Source organism: Balaenoptera borealis (genome assembly GCF_965194805.1).
Source record: "Balaenoptera borealis genome assembly, contig: HAP1_SCAFFOLD_81, whole genome shotgun sequence".
NCBI classification, from domain to species: domain Eukaryota; kingdom Metazoa; phylum Chordata; class Mammalia; order Artiodactyla; family Balaenopteridae; genus Balaenoptera; species Balaenoptera borealis.
The window spans coordinates 1,313,962-1,335,697 of record NW_028123982.1 but is presented as its reverse complement, the minus strand read 5'-3'; the positions used below and the strand labels follow the sequence as shown (position 1 = coordinate 1,335,697).

General features: G+C 46.2%; 2 long non-coding RNA genes across 3 annotated transcripts in view; one reads left to right on the top strand and one right to left on the bottom strand.

Moving 5' to 3' along the window:
* The window catches only part of LOC309621250, a 343,983-nt gene that overhangs the window by 254,433 nt on the left and 67,814 nt on the right, over nt 1–21,736 (top strand). Inside the window, exon 1 of one of the 2 annotated variants that reach the window (XR_014239869.1) lies at nt 2,869–2,937. The exons of the other annotated variant lie outside the window; for it this stretch is intronic. This is a non-coding gene — a long non-coding RNA (uncharacterized lncRNA). Of the gene's footprint in view, nt 1–2,868; nt 2,938–21,736 lie in introns of those variants that run through there. 2 annotated transcript variants of the gene reach the window in all.
* Nucleotides 1–21,736, bottom strand: part of LOC309621247 — a 492,961-nt gene that overhangs the window by 420,267 nt on the left and 50,958 nt on the right. The gene's annotated exons all lie outside the window — the stretch shown is intronic.

The window sequence follows — 21,736 nt, the reverse complement described above, 5'->3', positions numbered from 1 at the left end:
TTGACCCCTGTCATTCCATTGCTCCATGGCCTATGCATTCACAATGCTCCATGGCTCCTGTAATCACATTGCTCCATGATCCCTTTCATCACAATGCTCCAAGCCCGCTGTCATCACAATGCCCCATGACGCCTATCATCATAATGCTCCAAGGCCCCTCTCATCACAATGCTCCATGATCCCTGTCATCACAATGTTCCATGACACTAGTCATCACAATGCTCCAAGACCGCTGTCATCACAATGCCCCATGACGCCTATCATCATAATGCTCCAAGGCCCCTCTCATCACAGTGCTCCATGATCCCTCTCATCACAATGTTCCATGACACTAGTCATCACAGTGTTCCATGACCCCTGTCATCACAATATTCACTGCCCATGTAATCACAATGCTCCTGGTCCCCTTTAATCACAATGCTCCATACCCTTGTCATCACAATGCTCCAGAACTCTTGTCATCATAATGCTCCATTCCCGTGTCATCACAGTGCTCCATGACCACTTTCATCACAATGCTCCTTGACCCCTGTCATCACAATGCTCTATGACCACTGTCATCACAATGCCACATGACACCTGTCATCACAATGCTCTATAGCCCCTGTCAGCACAATGTTCCATGACAGGTATCATCACAATGATCCATGACTGCTGTCATCACAATGTTCCCTGCCCTTGTCATTCTCAATGCTCCCTGGCCCCTGTCATCACAATGCTCCATGCTCATATCATCACAATGCTCCATTACCCATGTCATCGTAGTGATCCATGACCCCTTTCATCACAATGCTCCATGACCCCAGTCATCACAAAGCTCCATAGCTCTTGTCATCACAATGCTCCATTAGCCCTGTCATCACAATGTTCCATGACTCTTGTCATCAAAATGCCTCATGATCCATTTAATCACAATGCTCCATGAGTCCTTTCATCACATCCTCCATGATACTTGTCATTACACTGCCCCATGACCTTTTTCAGAACAATGCTCCATGATACCAGTCATCACAATGCTCCATGACCATTGTCGTCACAATGCTCCATGCCCCTTTCAACACAATGCTCCATGACAACTGTCATCACAATGCTCCATGGTCTTTGTCATCACAATTATACATGGCCCCTGTGATCACAGTGCTCCATGACCCCTTTCATCACAATGTTCCATGACCACTGTCATCACAATGCCCCATGACCCCTGTCATCACAATGCTCCATGGCCCCTGTCATTACAATGCTCCATGACCACTGTCATCACAATGTTCCATGATCGCTGTAATCACAATGACCCATGACACCTTTCCTCAGAAGGCTCCAGTACGCCTGTCATCACAATGCTCCAATGACCGTCTCATCACAATGCTCCATGATCCCTGTCAGCACAACGTTCCATGACAATTGTCATCAAAATGCTCCATGACACCTGTCATCACAATGTTGCCTGCCCATGTCATCAAAATGCTCCATGTCCCCTGTAATCACAATGTTCCATTACACCTGTCTTCACAATGTTCCCTGCCCATGTCATCACAATGCTCCATTACCAATGTAGTCAAAATGTTCGCCTGCCCTTGTCATCGAAATGCTCCATGGTCCCTTTAATCACAATGCTCCATGAACCCTGTCATCACAATGTTCCATGACAGTTGTCATCACAATGCTCCATGACCCTGTAATCACAATGCTCTATGCCCTTGTCATCACAATGCTCCTTGACCCCTGTCATCACAATGCTCTATGACCACTGTCATCACAATGCCACATGACACCTGTCATCACAATGCTCTATAGCCCCTGTCAGCACAATGTTCCATGACAGGTATCATCACAATGATCCATGACTGCTGTCATCACAATGTTCCCTGCCCTTGTCATTCTCAATGCTCCCTGGCCCCTGTCATCACAATGCTCCATGCTCATATCATCACAATGCTCCATTACCCATGTCATCGTAGTGATCCATGACCCCTTTCATCACAATGCTCCATGACCCCAGTCATCACAAAGCTCCATAGCTCTTGTCATCACAATGCTCCATTAGCCCTGTCATCACAATATTCCATGACTCTTGTCATCAAAATGCCTCATGATCCATTTAATCACAATGCTCCATGAGTCCTTTCATCACATCCTCCATGATACTTGTCATTACACTGCCCCATGACCTTTTTCAGAACAATGCTCCATGATACCAGTCATCACAATGCTCCATGACCATTGTCGTCACAATGCTCCATGCCCCTTTCAACACAATGCTCCATGACAACTGTCATCACAATGCTCCATGGTCTTTGTCATCACAATTATACATGGCCCCTGTGATCACAGTGCTCCATGACCCCTTTCATCACAATGTTCCATGACCACTGTCATCACAATGCCCCATGACCCCTGTCATCACAATGCTCCATGGCCCCTGTCATCACAATGATCCATGACGACTTACGTCACAATGCTCCTTGACTCCTGTCATCACAATGCTCCATAGCTTATGCATTCGCAATGCTACATGGTCCCTGTAATCACATTGCTCCATGATCCATTTCATCACAATGCTCTATGACCACTGTCATTACAATGCCACATTATACCTGTCATCACAATGCTCCATGGCCCCTGTCAGCACAATGTTCCATGACAGATGTCATCACTCTCGTCCATGGTCCCTGTAATCACAATGCTCCATTCCCTTGTCAACGCAATGCTCCAGAACTCTTGTCATCATAATGCTCCATGCCCGTCTCATCACAATTCTCCATGACACTTTTCATTAAAATGCTCCATGGCCTTTATCATCACAATGCTCCATGGCCCCTGTTATCACATTGATCCATTGTACCTTTCATCACATTGCTAGGTAACCTCTGTCATCACAATGCCCGATGACACCTGTCATCAGAATTGGCCATGGCCCTTGTCATCACAATGCTCCTTGCCCTTGTCACCACAATGCTCCAGAACTCTGGGCATCATAATGCTCCATGCCAGTCTCATCACAATGCTCCATGACACTTGTCATCAAAATGCTCCATGGCCTTTGTCATCACAATGCTCCATGGCCCCTGTTATCACAGTGCTCCATGTTACCTTTCCTCATAATTCTCGATGACCACTGTCATCACAATGCCCCATGACACCTGTCATCACAATTCGCCATGGCCCTTGTCATCACAATGCTCCATGATCCATGTCATCACAATGTTCCTGGACACTTATTATCACAATGAACTATGACCACATTCATCACAATGCTCCATGACGCCTGTCATCACACTGCTCCATGGACTATGCATTCAAAATGCTCCATGGCCCCTGTAATCACATTGCTCCATGATCCCTTTCATCACAATGTTCTATGACCACTCTCATCACAATACCCCATGACGCCTATCATCATAATGCTCCAAGGCCCCTCTCATCACAATGCTCCATGAACCCTGTCATCACAATGTTCCATGACACTTGTCATCACAGTGCTCCATGAACCCCTGTCATCACAATATTCACTGCCCATGTAATCACAATGCTCCTGGTCCCCTGTAATCACAGTGCTCCATACCCTTTTCATCACAATGCTCCAGAACTCTTGTCATCATAATGCTCCATGCCCGTGTCATCACAATGCTTGAAGAACCTTGTCATCACAATGCTCCATGAACCGTGTCATCACAAGGTTCCAGGACCCTTGTCATCACAATGATCCATGACCCCTGTCATCTCAATGCTCCATGATCTTTGTATTCACAATGCTCTCTGGCCCCTATAATTGCGGTGATCCATGACCCCTGTCATCACAATGCTCCCTGGTATATTTCATCACAATTCTAGATGACCACTGTCATCACAGTGCTCCACGGCCCCTGTCATCAGAGTCCTCCATGATACCTTTCATTACAATTCTACATTACCACTGTCATCACAATGCCGCATGACACCTGTCATCACAATTCGCCATGGCACTTGTCATCACAATGCTCCATGAACCATGTCATCACAATGTTCATGGACAATAGTCATCACAATGCTCCATGACAACTTACATCACAATGCTCCTTGACCCCTGTCATTCCATTGCTCCATGGCCTATGCATTCACAATGCTACATGGCTCCTGTAATCACATTGCTCCATGATCCCTTTCATCACAATGCTCCAAGACCGCTGTCATCACAATGCCCCATGACGCCTATCATCATAATGCTCCAAGGCCCCTCTCATCACAATGCTCCATGATCCCTGTCATCACAATGTTCCATGACACTAGTCATCACAGTGCTCCATGACCCCTGTCATCACAATATTCACTGCCCATGTAATCACAATGCTCCTGGTCCCCTGTAATCACAATGCTCCATACCCTTGTCATCACAATGCTCCAGAACTCTTGTCATCACAATGCTCTATGACCACTGTCATCACAATGCCACATGACACCTGTCATCACAATGCTCTATAGCCCCTGTCAGCACAATGTTCCATGACAGGTATCATCACAATGATCCATGACTGCTGTCATCACAATGTTCCCTGCCCTTGTCATTCTCAATGCTCCCTGGCCCCTGTCATCACAATGCTCCATGCTCATATCATCACAATGCTCCATTACCCATGTCATCGTAGTGATCCATGACCCCTTTCATCACAATGCTCCATGAACCCAGTCATCACAATGCTCCATAGCTCTTGTCATCACAATGCTCCATTAGCCCTGTCATCACAATGTTCCATGACACTTGTCATCAAAATGCCTCATGATCCATTTAATCACAATGCTCCATGACTCCTTTCATCACATCCTCCATGATACTTGTCATTAAACTGCCCCATGACCTTTTTCAGAACAATGCTCCATGATACCAGTCATCACAATGCTCCATGACCATTGTCGTCACAATGCTCCATGCCCCTTTCAACACAATGCCCCATGACACCTGTCATCACAATTCGCCATGGCACTTGTCATCACAATGCTCCATGAACCATGTCATCACAATGTTCATGGACACTTGTCATCACAATGCTCCATGACATCTTACATCACAATGCTCCATGGCCCCTGTTATCACAGTGCTCCATGTTACCTTTCATCACAATTCTAGATGACCACTGTCATCACAATGCCCCATGACACCTGTCATCACAATTCGCCATGGCCCTTGTCATCACAATGCTCCATGATCCATGTCATCACAATGTTCCTGGACACTTATCATCACAATGAACTATGACCACATTCATCACAATGCTCCATGACCCCTGTCATCACACTGCTCCATGGACTATGCATTCAAAATGCTCCATGGCCCCTGTAATCACATTGCTCCATGATCCCTTTCATCACAATGCTCCAAGACCGCTGTCATCACAAGGCCCCATGACGCGTATCATCATAAGGCTCCAAGGCCCCTCTCATCACAATGCTCCATGAACCCTGTCATCACAATGTTCCATGACACTTGTCATCACAGTGCTCCATGAACCCCTGTCATCACAATATTCACTGCCCATGTAATCACAATGCTCCTGGTCTCCTGTAATCACAGTGCTCCATACCCTTTTCATCACAATGCTCCAGAACTCTTGTCATCATAATGCTCCATGCCCGTGTCATCACAATGCTTGAAGAACCTTGTCATCACAATGCTCCATGAACCGTGTCATCACCAGGTTCCAGGACACTTGTCATCACAATGATCCATGACCCCTGTCATCTCAATGCTCCATGATCTTTGTATTCACAATGCTCCATGGCCCCTATAATTGCGGTGATCCATGACCCCTGTCATCACAATACTCCCTGGTATATTTCATCACAATTCTAGATGACCACTGTCATCACAGTGCTCCACGGCCCCTGTCATCAGAGTCCTCCATGATACTTTTCATTACAATTCTACATGACCACTGTCATCACAATTCCCCATGACACCTGTCATCACAATGCTCCATGAACGATGTCATCACAATATTCATGGACACTTGTGATCACAATGCTCCATGACAACTTACATCACAATGCTCCTTGACCCCTGTCATTTCATTGCTCCATGGCCTATGCATTCACAATGCTCCATGGCCCCTGAATCACGTTGCTCCATGATCCCTTTAATCACAATGCTCCAAGACCGCTGTCATCAAAATGCCCCATGACGCCTATCATCATAATGCTCCAAGGCCCCTCTCATCACAATGCTCCATGATCCCTGTCATCACAATGATCCATGACACTAGTCAACACAGTGCTCCATTAACCCCTGTCATCACAATATTCACTTCCCATGTAATCACAATGCTCCTGGTCCCCTGTAATCACAATGCTCCATACCCTTGTCATCACAATGCTCCAGAACTCTTGTCATCATAATGCTCCATGCCCGTGTCATCACAGTGCTCCATGTCCACTTTCATCACAATGCTCCTTGACCCCTGTCATCACAATGCTCCATGGCCTATGTATTCACAATGCTCCATGGCCCCTGTAATCACATTGTTCCATGATCCTTTTCATCACAATGCTCTATGACCACTGTCATCACAATGCCACATGACACCTGTCATCACAATGCTCTATAGCCCCTGTCAGCACAATGTTCCATGACAGGTATCATCACAATGATCCATGACTGCTGTCATCACAATGTTCCCTGCCCTTGTCATTCTCATGCTCCCTGGCCCCTGTCATCAGAATGCTCCATGCTCATATCATCACAATGCTCCATTACCCATGTCATCGTAGTGATCCATGACCCCTTTCATCACAATGCTCCATGACCCCAGTCATCACAATGCTCCATAGCCCTTGTCATCACAATGCTCCATTAGCCCTGTCATCACAATGTTCCATGACTCTTGTCATCAAAATGCCTCATGATCCATTTAATCACAATACTCCATGACTCCTTTCATCACATCCTCCATGATACTTGTCATTACACTGCCCCATGACCTTTTTCAGAACAATGCTCCATGATACCAGTCATCACAATGCTCCATGACCATTGTCGTCACAATGCTCCATGCCCCTTTCAACACAATGCTCCATGACAACTGTCATCACAATGCTCCATGGCCTTTGTCATCACAATTATACATGGCCCCTGTGATCACAATACCCCATGACCCCTGTCATCACAATGCTCCATGGCCCCTGTCATTACAATGCTCCATGACCACTGTCATCACAATGTTCCATGTTCGCTGTAATCACAATGACCCATGACACCTTTCCTCAGAAGGCTCCAGTACGCCTGTCATCACAATGCTCCAATGACCGTCTCATCACAATGCTCCATGATCCCTGTCAGCACAACGTTCCATGACAATTGTCATCCCAATGCTCCATGACACCTGTCATCACAATGTTGCCTGCCCATGTCATCAAAATGCTCCATGTCCCCTGTAATCACAATGTTCCATTACACCTGTCTTCACAATGTTCCCTGCCCATGTCATCACAATGCCCCATTACCAATGTAATCAAAATGTTCACCTGCCCTTGTCATCAAAATGCTCCATGGCCCCTTTAATCACAATGCTCCATGAACCCTGTCATCACAATGTTCCATGACAGTTGTCATCACAATGCTCCATGACCCTGTAATCACAATGCTCCATGCCCTTGTCATCACAATGCTCCAGAACTCTTGTCATCATAATGATGAATGCTCGTGTCATCACAAAGCTCCATGATACTTGTCATCACAAAGTTCCATGGCCTTGTCATTACAATACTCCATGGCCCCTGTCATCACAGTGCTCCATGATACCTTTTATCACAATTCTAGATGACCACTGTCATCACAATGCCCCAAGACACATGTCATCACAATTCGCCATGGCCCTTGCCATCACAATGCTCCATGACCCGTGTCATCACAATGGTCCAGGACACTTGTCATCACAATGATCCATGACCACTTACATCACAATGCTCCTTGACTCCTGTCATCACAATGCTCCATAGCCTATGCATTCGCAATGCTACATGGTCCCTGTAATCACATTGCTCCATGATCCATTTCATCACAATGCTCTATGACCCCTGTCATTACAATGCCACATTATACCTGTCATCACAATGCTCCATGGCCCCTGTCAGCACAATGTTCCATGACAGATGTCATCACTCTCCTCCATGGTCCCTGTAATCACAATGCTCCATTCCCTTGTCAACGCAATGCTCCAGAACTCTTGTCATCATAATGCTCCATGCCCGTGTCATCACAGTGCTCCATGACCACTTTCTTCTCAATGCTCCTTGACCCCTGTCATCACAATGCTCTATGACCACTGTCATCACAATGCCACATGACACCTGTCATCACAATTCGCCATGGCACTTGTCATCACAAAGCTCCATGAACCATGTCATCACAATGTTCATGGACACTTGTCATCACAATGCTCCATGACATCTTACATCACAATGCTCCTTGACCCCTGTCATTTCATTGCTCCATTGCCTATGCATTAACAATGCTCCATGGCTCCTGTAAGCACATTGCTCCATGATCCCTTTCATCACAATGCTCTAAGACCGCTGTCATCACAATGCCCCATGACGCCTATCATCATAATGCTCTAAGGCCCCTCTCATCACAATGCTCCATGATCCCTGTCATCACAATGTTCCATGACACTAGTCATCACAGTGCTCCATGACCCCTGTCATCACAATATTCACTGCCCATGTAATCACAATGCTCCTGGTACCCTGTAATCACAATGCTCCATACCCTTGTCATCACAATGCTCCAGAACTCTTGTCATCATAATGCTCCATGCCCGTGTCATCACAGTGCTCCATGACCACTTTCTTCTCAATGCTCCTTGACCCCTGTCATCACAATGCTCTATGACCACTGTCATCACAATGCCACATGACACCTGTCATCACAATGCTCTATAGCCCCTGTCAGCACAATGTTCCATGACAGGTATCATCACAATGATCCATGACTGCTCTCATCACAATGTTCCCTGCTCTTGTCATCTCAATGCTCCCTGGCCCCTGTTATCACAATGCTCCATGCCCATATCATCAAAATGCTCCATTACCCATGTCATCGTAGTGATCCATGACCCCTTTCATCACAATGCTGCATGACACCTGTCATCACAATGCTCCATAGCCCTTGCCATCAAAATGCTCCATTAGCCCTGTCATCACAATGTTCCATGACACTTGTCATCAAAATTCCTCATGATCCATTTAATCACAATGCTCCATGACTCCTTTCATCACATCCTCCATGATACTTGTCATTACACTGCCCCATGACCTTTTTCAGAACAATGCTCCATGATACCAGTCATCACAATGCTCCATGACCATTGTCGTCACAATGCTCCATGCCCCTTTCAACACAATGCCCCATGACACCTGTCATCACAATTCGCCATGGCACTTGTCATCACAATGCTCCATGAACCATGTCATCACAATGTTCATGGACACTTGTCATCACAGTGCTCCATGACATCTTACATCACAATGCTCCTTGACCCCTGTCATTTCATTGCTCCATGGCCTATGCATTCACAATGCTCCATGGCTCCTGTAAGCACATTGCTCCATGATCCCTTTCATCACAATGCTCCAAGACCGCTGTCATCACAATGCCCCATGACGCCTATCATCATAATGCTCTAAGGCCCCTCTCATCACAATGCTCCATGATCCCTGTCATCACAATGTTCCATGACACTAGTCATCACAGTGCTCCAAGACCCCTGTCATCACAATATTCACTGCCCATGTAATCACAATGCTCCTGGTCCCCTGTAATCATAGTGCTCCATACCCTTGTCATCACAATGCTCCATGCCCCTTTCAACACAATGCTCCATGACAACTGTCATCACAATGCTCCATGGTCTTTGTCATCACAATTATACATGGCCCCTGTGATCACAGTGCTCCATGACCCCTTTCATCACAATGATCCATGACCACTGTCATCACAATGCCCCATGACCCCTGTCATCACAATGCTCCATGGCCCCTGTCATTACAATGCTCCATGACCACTGTCATCACAATGTTCCATGATCGCTGTAATCACAATGACCCATGACACCTTTCCTCAGAAGGCTCCAGTACGCCTGTCATCACAATGCTCCAATGACCGTCTCATCACATTGCTCCATGATCCCTGTCAGCACAACGTTCCATGACAATTGTCATCCCAATGCTCCATGACACCTGTCATCACAATGTTGCCTGCCCATGTCATCAAAATGCTCCATGTCCCCTGTAATCACAATGTTCCATTACACCTGTCTTCACAATGTTCCCTGCCCATGTCATCACAATGCCCCATTACCAATGTAATCAAAATGTTCACCTGCCCTTGTCATCAAAATGCTCCATGGCCCCTTTAATCACAATGCTCCATGAACCCTGTCATCACAATGTTCCATGACAGTTGTCATCACAATGCTCCATGACCCTGTAATCACAATGCTCCATGCCCTTGTCATCACAATGCTCCAGAACTCTTGTCATCATAATGATGAATGCTCGTGTCATCACAAAGCTCCATGATACTTGTCATCACAAAGTTCCATGGCCTTGTCATTACAATACTCCATGGCCCGTGTCATCACAGTGCTCCATGATACCTTTTATCACAATTCTAGATGACCACTGTCATCACAATGCCCCAAGACACATGTCATCACAATTCGCCATGGCCCTTGCCATCACAATGCTCCATGACCTGTGTCATCACAATGGTCCAGGACACTTGTCATCACAATGATCCATGACCACTTACATCACAATGCTCCTTGACTCCTGTCATCACAATGCTCCATAGCCTATGCATTCGCAATGCTACATGGTCCCTGTAATCACATTGCTCCATGATCCATTTCATCACAATGCTCTATGACCCCTGTCATTACAATGCCACATTATACCTGTCATCACAATGCTCCATGGCCCCTGTCAGCACAATGTTCCATGACAGATGTCATCACTCTCCTCCATGGTCCCTGTAATCACAATGCTCCATTCCCTTGTCAACGCAATGCTCCAGAACTCTTGTCATCATAATGCTCCATGCCCGTCTCATCACAATTCTCCATGACACTTTTCATTAAAATGCTCCATGGCCTTTATCATCACAATGCTCCATGGCCCCTGTTATCACATTGATCCATTGTACCTTTCATCACATTGCTAGGTAACCTCTGTCATCACAATGCCCGATGACACCTGTCATCAGAATTGGCCATGGCCCTTGTCATCACAATGCTCCATGCCCTTGTCACCACAATGCTCCAGAACTCTGGGCATCATAATGCTCCATGCCCATCTCATCACAATGCTCCATGACACTTGTCATCAAAATGCTCCATGGCCTTTGTCATCACAATGCTCCATGGCCCCTGTTATCACAGTGCTCCATGTTACCTTTCCTCATAATTCTCGATGACCACTGTCATCACAATGCCCCATGACACCTGTCATCACAATTCGCCATGGCCCTTGTCATCACAATGCTCCATGATCCATGTCATCACAATGTTCCTGGACACTTATCATCACAATGAACTATGACCACATTCATCACAATGCTCCATGACCCCTGTCATCACACTGCTCCATGGACTATGCATTCAAAATGCTCCATGGCCCCTGTAATCACATTGCTCCATGATCCCTTTCATAACAATGTTCTATGACCACTCTCATCACAATACCCCATGACGCCTATCATCATAATGCTCCAAGGCCCCTCTCATCACAATGCTCCATGAACCCTGTCATCACAATGTTCCATGACACTTGTCATCACAGTGCTCCATGAACCCCTGTCATCACAATATTCACTGCCCATGTAATCACAATGCTCCTGGTCCCCTGTAATCACAGTGCTCCATACCCTTTTCATCACAATGCTCCAGAACTCTTGTCATCATAATGCTCCATGCCCGTGTCATCACAATGCTTGAAGAACCTTGTCATCACAATGCTCCATGAACCGTGTCATCACAAGGTTCCAGGACCCTTGTCATCACAATGATCCATGACCCCTGTCATCTCAATGCTCCATGATCTTTGTATTCACAATGCTCCATGGCCCCTATAATTGCGGTGATCCATGACCCCTGTCATCACAATGCTCCCTGGTATATTTCATCACAATTCTAGATGACCACTGTCATCACAGTGCTCCACGGCCCCTGTCATCAGAGTCCTCCATGATACCTTTCATTACAATTCTACATTACCACTGTCATCACAATGCCCCATGACACCTGTCATCACAATTCGCCATGGCATTTGTCATCAAAATTCGCCATGGCACTTGTCATCACAATGCTCCATGAACCATGTCATCACAATGTTCATGGACACTTGTCATCACAATGCTCCATGACAACTTACATCACAATGCTCCTTGACCCCTGTCATTTCATTGCTCCATGGCCTATGCATTCACAATGCTCCATGGCTCCTGTAATCACATTGCTCCATGATCCCTTTCATCACAATGCTCCAAGACCGCTATCATCACAATGCCCCATGATGCCTATCATCATAATGCTCCAAGGCCCCTCTTATCACAATGCTCCATGATCCCTGTCATCACAATGTTCCATGACACTAGTCATCACAGTGCTCCATGACCCCTGTCAACACAATATTCACTGCCCATGTAATCACAATGCTCCTGGTCCCCTGTAATCACAATGCTCCATACCCTTGTCATCACAATGCTCCAGAACTCTTGGCATCATAATGCTCCATGCCAGTCTCATCACAATGCTCCATGACAACTTACATCACAATGCTCCGTGACCCCTGTCATTTCATTGCTCCATGGCCTATGCATACACAATGCTCCATGGCCCCTGTAATCACATTGCTCCATGATCCTTTTCCTCACAATGCTCTATGACCACTGTCATCACAAGGCCACACGACACCTGTCATCACAATGCTCTATGGCCCCTGTCAGCACAATGTTCCATGACAGATATCATCACAAGGATCCATGACCGCTGTCATCACAATGTTCCCTGCCCTTGTCATCTCAATGCTCCCTGGCCCCTGTAATCGCAATGCTCCATACCCTTGTCATCGCAATGCTCCAGATCACTTCTCATCATAATGCTCCATGCCCGTGTCATCACAATGCTCCATGGCCCCTGTCATCACAGTGCTCCGTGATACCTTTCATCCTAATGATAGATGACCACTGTCATCACAATGCTCCATGACACCTGTCATCAGAATTGGCCATGGCCCTTGTCATCACAATGCTCCAGGACACTTGTCTTCACAATGTTCCATGGCCCATTTCATCACAATGCTCCATGACCACTTTCATCAAATTGCTCCATGATGCCTGTCATCACAATGCTCCATGGCCTTTGTCATCAAAATTCTACATGGCCCCTTTAATAACAGTGATTCAGGACAACATTTATCACAATGCTCCATGACCACTCTCATCACAATGCCAGATAAGACCTTTCATGACAATGCTCCATGGCCCTTGTCATCACAATATTCTATGACTTCTGTCATCACAATGCTCCATGCCCCTGTCATCACAATGCCCCATCACCCCTGCTATTACAATGCTCCATGACCCCTGTCGTCACAATGCTCCGAAACCCTTGTCATCACAATATTCCATGATCTGTGTAATCACGATGATCCATGAACCATTTCTGTACAATGCTCCAGTACCCCTTTCATTAAAATGCTCCATGGCGCTTGTCATCAGAATGCTCCAGGAACCCTTCCATCACAATAATCCATGACCCGTTTCCTCACAATTCTCCAGGACCGCTTTCATCACAATGCTCCATTCCCTTGTCATCTCAATGCTTCATGGCCCCTGTCATCAAAATGATCTATGCCCTTGTCATCAAAATGCTCCAGAACTCTTGTCATCACTATGCTCCATGCCCATGTCATCACAATGCTGCATGGCCCCTGTCATCACAATGCTGCATGACCCCTGTCATCACATTGCTCCATGCCCGTATCATCACAATGCTCCATTACCCATGTCATCGTAGTGATCCATGACCCCTTTCATCACAATGCTGCATGACACCTGTCATCACAATGCTCCATAGCCCTTGTCATCACAATGCTCCATTAGCCCTGTCATCACAATGTTCCATGACTCTTGTCATCAAAATGCCTCATGATCCATTTAATCACAATGCTCCATGACTCCTTTCATCACATCCTCCATGATACTTGTCATTACACTGCCCCATGACCTTTTTCAGAACAATGCTCCATGATACCAGTCATCACAATGCTCCATGACCATTGTCGTCACAATGCTCCATGCCCCTTTCAACACAGTGCCCCATGACACCTGTCTTCACAATTCGCCATGGCACTTGTCATCACAAAGCTCCATGAACCATGTCATCACAATGTTCATGGACACTTGTCATCACAATGCTCCATGACATCTTACATCACAATGCTCCTTGACCCCTGTCATTTCATTGCTCCATTGCCTATGCATTAACAATGCTCCATGGCTCCTGTAAGCACATTGCTCCATGATCCCTTTCATCACAATGCTCTAAGACCGCTGTCATCACAATGCCCCATGACGCCTATCATCATAATGCTCTAAGGCCCCTCTCATCACAATGCTCCATGATCCCTGTCATCACAATGTTCCATGACACTAGTCATCACAGTGCTCCATGACCCCTGTCATCACAATATTCACTGCCCATGTAATCACAATGCTCCTGGTCCCCTGTAATCACAATGCTCCATACCCTTGTCATCACAATGCTCCAGAACTCTTGTCATCATAATGCTCCATGCCCGTGTCATCACAGTGCTCCATGACCACTTTCTTCTCAATGCTCCTTGACCCCTGTCATCACAATGCTCTATGACCACTGTCATCACAATGCCACATGACACCTGTCATCACAATGCTCTATAGCCCCTGTCAGCACAATGTTCCATGACAGGTATCATCACAATGATCCATGACTGCTCTCATCACAATGTTCCCTGCTCTTGTCATCTCAATGCTCCCTGGCCCCTGTTATCACAATGCTCCATGCCCATATCATCAAAATGCTCCATTACCCATGTCATCGTAGTGATCCATGACCCCTTTCATCACAATGCTGCATGACACCTGTCATCACAATGCTCCATAGCCCTTGCCATCAAAATGCTCCATTAGCCCTGTCATCACAATGTTCCATGACACTTGTCATCAAAATTCCTCATGATCCATTTAATCACAATGCTCCATGACTCCTTTCATCACATCCTCCATGATACTTGTCATTACACTGCCCCATGACCTTTTTCAGAACAATGCTCCATGATACCAGTCATCACAATGCTCCATGACCATTGTCGTCACAATGCTCTATGCCCCTTTCAACACAATGCCCCATGACACCTATCATCACAATTCGCCATGGCACTTGTCATCACAATGCTCCATGAACCATGTCATCACAATGTTCATGGACACTTGTCATCACAGTGCTCCATGACATCTTACATCACAATGCTCCTTGACCCCTGTCATTTCATTGCTCCATGGCCTATGCATTCACAATGCTCCATGGCTCCTGTAAGCACATTGCTCCATGATCCCTTTCATCACAATGCTCCAAGACCGCTGTCATCACAATGCCCCATGACGCCTATCATCATAATGCTCTAAGGCCCCTTTCATCACAATGCTCCATGATCCCTGTCATCACAATGTTCCATGACACTAGTCATCACAGTGCTCCAAGACCCCTGTCATCACAATATTCACTGCCCATGTAATCACAATGCTCCTGGTCCCCTGTAATCATAGTGCTCCATACCCTTGTCATCACAATGCTCCATGCCCCTTTCAACACAATGCTCCATGACAACTGTCATCACAATGCTCCATGGTCTTTGTCATCACAATTATACATGGCCCCTGTGATCACAGTGCTCCATGACCCCTTTCATCACAATGCTCCATGACCACTGTCATCACAATGCCCCATGACCCCTGTCATCACAATGCTCCATGGCCCCTGTCATTACAATGCTCCATGACCACTGTCATCACAATGTTCCATGATCGCTGTAATCACAATGACCCATGACACCTTTCCTCAGAAGGCTCCAGTACGCCTGTCATCACAATGCTCCAATGACCGTCTCATCACATTGCTCCATGATCCCTGTCAGCACAACGTTCCATGACAATTGTCATCCCAATGCTCCATGACACCTGTCATCACAATGTTGCCTGCCCATGTCATCAAAATGCTCTATGTCCCCTGTATTCACAATGTTCCATTACACCTGTCTTCACAGTGTTCCCTGCCCATGTCATCACAATGCTCCATTACCAATGTAATCAAAATGTTCGCCTGCCCTTGTCATCAAAATGCTCCATGGCCCCTTTAATCACAATACTCCATGAACCCTGTCATCACAATGTTCCATGACAGTTGTCATCACAATGCTCCATGACCCTGTAATCACAATGCTCCATGCCCTTGTCATCACAATGCTCCAGAACTCTTGTCATCATAATGATGAATGCTCGTGTCATCACAAAGCTCCATGATACTTGTCATCACAATGTTCCATGGCCTTGTCTTTACAATACTCCATGGCCCGTGTCATCACAGTGCTCCATGATACCTTTTATCACAATTCTAGATGACCACTGTCATCACAATGCCCCAAGACACATGTCATCACAATTCGCCATGGCCCTTGCCATCACAAGGCTCCATGACCCGTGTCATCACAATGGTCCAGGACACTTGTCATCACAATGGTCCATGACCACTTACATCACAATGCTCCTTGACTCCTGTCATCACAATGCTCCATAGCCTATGCATTCGCAATGCTACATGGTCCCTGTAATCACATTGCTCCATGATCCATTTCATCACAATGCTCTATGACCACTGTCATTACAATGCCACATTATACCTGTCATCACAATGCTCCATGGCCCCTGTCAGCACAATGTTCCATGACAGATGTCATCACTCTCCTCCATGGTCCCTGTAATCACAATGCTCCATTCCCTTGTCAACGCAATGCTCCAGAACTCTTGTCATCAAAATGCTCCATGCCCGTCTCATCACAATTCTCCATGACACTTTTCATTAAAATGCTCCATGGCCTTTATCATCACAATGCTCCATGGCCCTGTTATCACAGTGATCCATGGTACCTTTCATCACAGTGCTAGATAACCTCTGTCATCACAATGCCCGAGGACACCTGTCATCAGAATTGGCCATGGCCCTTGTCATCACAATGCTCCATGCCTTTGTCACCACAATGCTCCAGAACTCTTGGCATCATAATGCTCCATGTCCGTCTCATCACAATGCTCCATGACACTTGTCATCAAAATGCTCCATGGCCTTTGTCATCACAATGCTCCATGGCCCCTGTTATCACAGTGCTCCATGTTAACTTTCATCACAATTCTAGATGACCACTGTCATCACAATGCCCCATGACACCTGTCAACACAATTCCCCATGGCCCTTGTCAACACAATGCTCCATGATCCATGTCATCACAATGTTCTTGGACACTTATCATCACAATGAACTATGACCACATTCATCACAATGCTCCATGACCCCTGTCATCACACTGCTCCATGGCCTATGCATTCAAAATGCTCCATGGCCCCTGTAATCACATTGCTCCATGATCCATTTCATCACAATGTTCTATGACCACTCTCATCACAATACCCATGACGCCTATCATCATAATGCTCCAAGGCCCCTCTCATCACAATGCTCCATGAACCCTGTCATCACAATGTTCCATGACACTTGTCATCACAGTGCTCCATGAACCCCTGTCATCACAATATACACTTCCCATGTAATCACAATGCTCCTGGTCCCCTGTAATCACAGTGCTCCATACCCTTTTCATCACAATGCTCCAGAACTCTTGTCATCATAATGCTCCATGCCCGTGTCATCACAATGCTTGAAGAACCTTGTCATCACAATGCTCCATGAACCGTGTCATCACAAGGTTCCAGGACCCTTGTCATCACAATTATCCATGACCCCTGTCATCTCAATGCTCCATGATCTTTGTATTCAAAATGCTCCCTGGCCCCTATAATTGCGGTGATCCATGACCCCTGTCATCACAATGCTCCCTGGTATATTTCATCACAATTCTAGATGACCACTGTCATCACAGTGCTCCACGGCCCCTGTCGTCAGAGTCCTCCATGATACCTTTCATTACAATTCTACATGACCACTGTCATCACAATGCCCCATGACACCTGTCATCACAATTCGCCATAGCACTTGTCATCACAATGCTCCATGAACCATGTCATCACAATATTCATGGACACTTGTCATCACAATGCTCCATGACAACGTACATCACAATGCTCCTTGACCCCTGTCATTTCATTGCTCCATGGCCTATGCATTCACAATGCTCCATGGCTCCTGTAATCACATTGCTCCATGATCCCTTTCATCACAATGCTCCAAGACCGCTGTCATCACAATGCCCCATGATGCCTATCATCATAATGCTCCAAGGCCCCTCTTATCACAATGCTCCATGATCCCTGTCATCACAATGTTCCATGACACTAGTCATCACAGTGCTCCATGACCCCTGTCATCACAATATTCACTGCCCATGTAATCACAATGCTCCTGGTCCCCTCTAATCACAATGCTCCATACCCTTGTCATTACAATGCTCCAGAACACTTGTCATCATAATTCTCCATGCCCGTGTCATCACAGTGCTCCATGACCACTTTCATCACAATGCCCCTTGACCCCTGTCATCACAATGCTCTATGACCACTGTCATCACAATACCACATGACACCTGTCATCACAATGCTCTATAGCCCCTGTCAGCACAATGTTCCATGACAGGTATCATCACAATGATCCATGACTGCTGTCATCACAATGTTCCCTGCCCTTGTCATCTCAATGCTCCCTGGCCCCTGTCCTCACAATGCTCCATGCTCATATCATCACAATGCTCCATTACCCATGTCATCGTAGTGATCCATGACCCCTTTCATCACAATGCTCCATGACCCCAGTCATCACAATGCTCCATAGCCCTTGTCAACACAATGCTCCATTAGCCCTGTCATCACAATGTTCCATGACTCTTGTCATCAAAATGCCTCATGATCCATTTAATCACAATGCTCCATGACTCCTTTCATCACATCCTCCATGATACTTGTCATTACACTGCCCCATGACCTTTTTCAGAACAATGCTCCATGATACCAGTCATCACAATGCTCCATGACCATTGTCGTCACAATGCTCCATGCCCCTTTCAACACAATGCTCCATGACAACTGTCATCACAATGCTCCATGGCCTTTGTCATCACAATTATACATGGCCCCTGTGATCACAATGCCCCATGACCCCTGTCATCACAATGCTCCATGGCCCCTGTCATTTACAATGCTCCATGACCACTGTCATCACAATGTTCCATAATCGCTGTAATCACAATGACCCATGACACCTTTCCTCAGAAGGCTCCAGTACGCCTGTCATCACAATGCTCCAATGACCGTCTCATCACAATGCTCCATGATCCCTGGCAGCACAACGTTCCATGACAATTGTCATCACAATGCTCCATGACACCTGTCTTCACAATGTTCCCTGCCCATGTCATCACAATGCTCCATTACCAATGTAATCAAAATGTTCGCCTGCCCTTGTCATCAAAATGCTCCATGGTCCCTTTAATCACAATGCTCCATGAACCCTGTCATCACAATGTTCCATGACAGTTGTCATCACAATGCTCCATGACCCTGTAATCACAATGCTCCATGCCCTTGTCATCACAATGCTCCAGAACTCTTGTCATCATAATGATGAATGCTCGTGTCATCACAAAGCTCCATGATACTTGTCATCACAATGTTCCATGGCCTTGTCATGACAATACTCCATGGCCCCTGTCATCACAGTGCTCCATGATACCTTTTATCACAATTCTAGATGACCACTGTCATCACAATGCCCCAAGACACATGTTATCACAATTCGCCATGGCCCTTGCCATCACAATGCTCCATGACCCGTGTCATCACAGTGGTCCAGGACACTTGTCATCACAATGATCCATGACCACTTACATCACAATGCTCCTTGACTCCTGTCATCACAATGCTCCATAGCCTATGCATTCGCAATGCTACATGGTCCCTGTAATCACATTGCTCCATGATCCATTTCATCACAATGCTCTATGACCACTGTCATTACAATGCCACATTATACCTGTCATCACAATGCTCCATGGCCCCTGTCAGCACAATGTTCCATGACAGATGTCATCACTCTCCTCCATGGTCCCTGTAATCACAATGCTCCATTCCCTTGTCAACGCAATGCTCCAGAACTCTTGTCATCATAATGCTCCATGCCCGTCTCATCACAATTCTCCATGACACTTTTCGTTAAAATGCTCCATGGCCTTTATCATCACAATGCTCCATGGCCCCTGTTATCACAGTGATCCATGGTACCTTTCATCACAATGCTAGATAACCTCTGTCATCACAATGCCCGATGACACCTGTCATCAGAATTGGCCATGGCCCTTGTCATCGCAATGCTCCATGCCCTTGTCACCACAATGCTCCAGAACCCTTGGCATTATAATGCTCCCTGCCCGTCTCATCACAATTCTCCATGACACTTTTCATTAAAATGCTCCATGGCCTTTATCATCACAATGCTCCATGGCCCCTGTTATCACAGTGATCCATGGTACCTTTCATCACAATGCTAGATAACCTCTGTCATCACAATGCCCGATGACACCTGTCATCAGAATTGGCCATGGCCCTTGTCATCACAATGCTCCATACACTTGTCATCACAATGCTCCAGAACTCTTGTCATCAAAATGCTGCATGCCCGTGTCCTCACAGTGCTCCAGGTCCACTTTCATAACAATGCTCCTTGACCCCTGTCATCACAATGCTCCATGGCTTATGTATTCACAATGCTCCATGGCACCTGTAATCACATTGCTCCATGATCCTTTTCATCACAATGCTCTATGACCACTGTCATCACAATGCCACATGACACCTGTCATCACAATGCTCTATAGCCCCTGTCAGCACAATGTTCCATGACAGGTATCATCAAAAAGTTTCATGACTGCTGTCATCACAATGTTCCCTGCCCCTGTCATTCTCAATGCTCCCTGGCCCCTGTCATCACAATGCTCCATGCTCATATCATCACAATGCTCCATTACCCATATCATCGTAGTGATCCATGACCCCTTTCATCACAATGCTCCATGACCCCAGTCATCACAATGCTCCATAGCCCTTGTCATCACAATGCTCCATTAGCCCTGTCATCACAATGTTCCATGACTCTTGTCATCAAAATGCCTCATGATCCATTTAATCACAATGCTCCATGACTCCTTTCATCACATCCTCCATGATACTTGTCATTACACTGCCCCATGACCTTTTTCAGAACAATGCTCCATGATACCAGTCATCACAATGCTCCATGACCATTGTCGTCACAATGCTCCATGCCCCTTTCAACACAATGCCCCATGACACCTGTCATCACAATTCGCCATGGCACTTGTCATCACAATTATACATGGCCCCTGTGATCACAGTGCTCCATGACCCCTTTCATCACAATGCTCCAAGACC